Raw genomic sequence first — 5,000 nt, forward strand, 5'->3', positions numbered from 1 at the left:
CAAACAAACAAACAAACACACACACAAGTACATACACAAACAAGCAAACACACACACAAGCACACACACAAACAAACAAACACACACACACAGAGAGGAGCGAAGACAGGAGAAAGAAAGGGACTGGAAGACAAAAGAAGAGAAGAGAAGAACACACATACACACACACACACAAACACATACACACAAATATATAGTTTATGTCGATATAAATTTTGCCTATGTGTTCGTGTATGTATCTGTGCGTATGTGTATGTATGTGCGTATGTATGTATGTATCAGATGGAAAATTTAGTGAACCAGATTTCGATAATTGATATATGTTTATATAAGATCAATAATATATAATAATATAAGATCATAAAATATAGATGTATGATATGATGTTAACAATGACAGAAAAAAATATGAAAATTAATAAAAACAAAGAAAGGGAAGGAGGAAAAGAAGAAATAGAGGAAGAATAGAAAAGACAAAGGAAAAGCGAAGAGGAAAATAAACAATGGAAGAAGGGAAGGAAGGGAAAGTCAAAAACAAAAAATAAAGGAAAAGAAGGAAATGGAACAAAAAAATATATATATATATATAAAAGAAAATTATAAGAGAGAAGAGAAACAAAAGAAGCGAGAGGAAGAATGGGGAAATATAGGAAAAAAATAAGATTTATTAAAGAAAAAGGAAAAAATCTCAAGTATAAAAACAAATGGATTGGTAAGATTAATATTTCAAGGGAACGACAACTAAAAAGAAATAAGATAAAAGTAAAGAAAGAGAGAGGGGAGGGGGGGAGGGAGGGAGAGAGAGAGAAGAGAGAGAGAGAGAGAGAGAGAGAGAGAGAGAGAGAGAGAGAGAGAGAGAGAGAGAGAGAGAGAGAGAGAGAGAGAGAGAGAGAGAGAGAGAGAGAGAAGAGAGAGAGAGAGAGAGAGAGAGAGAGAGAGAGAGATGACGAAGAAAAAAACGATCTCTCTATTTATATAAAAGAGATAGAACGAGAGAGAGAGAGAGAGAGAGAGAGAGAGAGAGAGAGAGAGAGAGAGAGAAGAGAGAGAGAGAGAGAGAGAGAGAGAGAGAGAGAGAGAGAGAGAGAGAGAGAGAGAGAGAGAGAGAGAGAGAGAGAGAGAGAGAGAGAGAGAGAGAGATGACGAAGAAAAAAACGATCTCTCTATTTATATAAAAAGAGATAGAACGAGAGAGAGAGAGAGAGAGAGAGAGAGAGAGAGAGAGAGAGAGAGAGAGAGAGAGAGAGAGAGAGAGAGAGAAAGAGAGAGAGAAAGAAGGGAAAAGACCAAAGAAAGAAGGGGAACAACCAAAGAAAAATCACCATGTTGGGACAATTAAAAAAAAAAAAAAAAAAAAGAAAAAAAAAGAATAGAAGGGTAAGGAGGAGGGAGAAAACAATTACATCGCGAAGAGATGGTGTAAGAGAAAAAATATGGGCGGGGTGTAGGGGGGGTGTAGGGGAACTGGGGGTAAGGGGGTTGGTTGGAGGGTGGGGGGGCGTGCAGGGTCCTTCATTCTGCCCTCCCCTCCCCCCTCCACCCCCTACCGACCCTCTTAGACCCCCCTTGGACCCCCATCAGACCCTCTTAGACCCCCCCCTTGGACCCCCATCAGACCCTCTTAGACCCCCCTTGGACCCCCCATCAGACCCTCTAAGACCCCCCTCGGACCCCCATCAGACCCTCTTAGACCACCCCTTGGACCCCCATCAGACCCTCTTAGACCCCCCTTAGGACCCCCATCAGACCCTCTTAGACCCCCGACCCCCCTTGGACCCCCCCCTCGGACCCCCCGCGGACTCCCCTTCAACCCTTACGCAATCCTCGACTTTGGACCGAGCCATAAGACCTCATTTCCCCTCTTCTCCTCCTCGTCTCTCCTCGCCTCCCCTCTCCCTATACCCCCCTCCCTTCCCCTTCCCCCCCGGTTAACCGTCTCCTCTTTCTCTTCTCCTTTCTCTTCTCTTCCACCCCTCTCTCTATACCCTTCCTCCCTCTCCCGGTTATCGTCTCCTCCTTCCCCCCCGATAATCGTCTCCTCTTTCTCTTCTCCTTTCTCTTCTCTTCTCTTCCATCTCTATGTACGTATTTTCCTTTCTCTTCCTTTGGCTTTTCTTTCTCCTTTCCTTTCTCTTCTCTTCCATCTCTATGTACGTATTTTCCTTTCTCTTCCTTTAGCTTTCTGTAGTCTGTCTCTCCCTCCTTTCCTCCTTAATTCTTTCCTTCTCTCTCTCCTTCTCTCCTGTCTTTAATTCCCTCTTTCCTCCTACGTTTCTTCCTCTCCCCTTCTTAGGCCTCTGTCTTCCCTCTCCCTCTCCCTCCCCCTTTCCCTCCTCTCCCCCTATACCCTTCAACCCTCCCCTACCTCCTTTATTCCTCCCTTCCCTCCCTCCTCCTCTCCTCCCTTCCCTCCATCCTCCTCTCCTTCCTTCCCTCCAACCTCCTCTCCTTCCTTCCCTCCCCACCTCCCTTCTCTTCCCTTCCCTCCCCCCTCCACCCTTCCCTCCCCCTCCTCCTTCCCTCCCCCCTTCCTTCCTCCCTTCCCTCCCACCTCCTGTCCTTCCTTCCCTCCCTTCCTTTCCTCCCTCCCCCCTTCCCTCAACCTTCCACCCTCCCCTCTCGCTTACCCTCATCCAACCCCCTGCCCTTCCCCTCCCTCCTCCCCTATTCTCTCCTTCCCCACCTCCGTTATTTGACATCATCCCCCGGCTCTCTTGCTCTGAAAATGGGGAGAGAGGAACCCAAAACTATGTTGGGGAAGAGAGAGAGGAAGTTTTCATGTCAATCGGCTAGATATGAAGTTGGGAAGGGAGAGGGAGGAGGGGTGAGAGGGAGAGGGGGACATGTGAAGGAGGGTTGGAGATTGGGAAGGAGGAAGAGGAAATAGGAGATAGAGAGAGAGAGAGAAAGAGAGAGGAAAAGAGAGAAAGAGAGAGAGAGAAAGAGAGAGAAAGGGAGAGGAAAAGAGAGAAAGAGAGAGAGAGAGAGAGAGAAAGAGAGAGAAAGGGAGACAGAGAGAGACAGAGACAGAGACAGAGACAGAGAGACAGAGACAGGCACAGAAACAGAGACAAAGACAAAGACAAAGACAGACAGACAGACAGACAAACAAACACACAGACAGACAGTCAGACAGACCGACAGAGCCAGAAATAGAGACAGCCTAGACAGACAGAGTGAGAGAAGAGCGCGGATGAGTGGACGTCACGTAATTCTATCAAACGACATCTCTGTTCCACACTGACACGTACCGCTGCATGGCTATTTCTTCCCTTTGCTCTAAATTGTCAAATGTCACAAGTGTTTTTTTTTTTGAGAGGAAAGCAAACGCTGGGATCCGTACGTATTTGCAGGTAAAGGGACACACATGTATGGTCAACACGGATATGCATACATATACGTACACGCTTATGCACAGAAACACGGATATGCATATGCGTGCATACATACTCAAACACATGCACAGACCACTCACGCTCTCTCTTTCTTTCTCTTTCTTTCTCTCTCTTTCTCTCTCTCTCTCTCTCTCTGTCTCTGTCTCTGTCTCTGTCTCTGCCTCTGCCTCTGCCTCTGCCTCTGTCTCTCTCTCTCTCTCTCTCTCTCTCTCTCTCTCTCTCTCTCTCTCTCTCTCTCTCTCTCTCTCTCTCTCTCTCTCTCTCTCTCTCTCTCTCTCTCTCTCTCTCTCTCTCTCTCTCTCTCTCTCCCTCTCTCTGTCTATCTCTCTATCTATCTGTCTATCTGTCTGTATGTGTATCTGTGTGTCTGTCTGTCTGTCTCTCTATCTCTCAATCCCTCACACACACACTCACACACACACACACACACACACACACACACACACACACACACGCACACACATACACACACACACACACACACACACACACACACGCATGCACACACACACACACACGCACCCCTCCTCCCCCCACACACACACACACAAGCGCGTGCGATAATTGGATGCCACTCCACGCGTGTGATACGTCACGTAAAGAAATTAATCACAATTAGACACCCTAAATTTCAACACTCAAAAGAGATAAATTCATACGAATATAAATGCGAATTATATGCAAATGAAATCAGACAAAAGTAAGTTAGACTGCAATTAAATCTCGTGGGATTACAGGGAAACCAGGCATGGACTATTTCCTAATCTCTACGACCAACACACGCAACAAAAAAGAGATAGATAAATAGGAAAAAATAGAATAAGTAAATGATAATAATAAATAAAGAGATATAAAAGTAAATACAAATAAATAAATGAATAATAATAATGAATAAATAATAAGAAATAGACAAATAATAGTAATAGATAAATAGAAAAAAGATAATTGAATAGAAATAAATAGATAGATAAATCATAGTAATAGATAAATAGAAAAAGGATAAATAAATAGAAATAAATAGATAGATAATAATAGTAATAAAGAAATAAAAAAATACAATAATAGCAAAACCATAAAGTCCACGGATGAACTCGATGCCTCGAAGCCCATCAATCAGAATAGAAATAATAATGATACTAAATTATAGTAAAAAATAGATAATAATAATAATAACAATAATAATAATAATGATAATAATTATAATGATAATAAGGATAATGATAATAGTAAATGATGATAATAATAAGAATGATGATAATAATGATAATAATAATAATAATGATCAAAATAATAATAATAATAATAATAATAATAATAAAAATAAATAATAATAGTAATAATAATAATAATAATAATAATAACAATAATAATAATCATAACAACAACAATAATAATAACAATAATAATAATAATAATAATAATAACAGCAACAACAACAACAACAACAATAACAATAATCACAACAACAATAACACAATTAAGAAACGATTCCCCTCCAGAATTAAGAGACATGCAACCACATCATAAGCGTCTTGGTTCCCTCTCCCTCTGCAACAGCGTTAGTATACGGTTAGCATTGCACAGTCAACTCAAAACCATTATAATC

This window comes from Penaeus vannamei, chromosome 43, assembly GCF_042767895.1.
Source record: "Penaeus vannamei isolate JL-2024 chromosome 43, ASM4276789v1, whole genome shotgun sequence".
NCBI classification, from domain to species: Eukaryota; Metazoa; Arthropoda; class Malacostraca; order Decapoda; family Penaeidae; genus Penaeus; species Penaeus vannamei.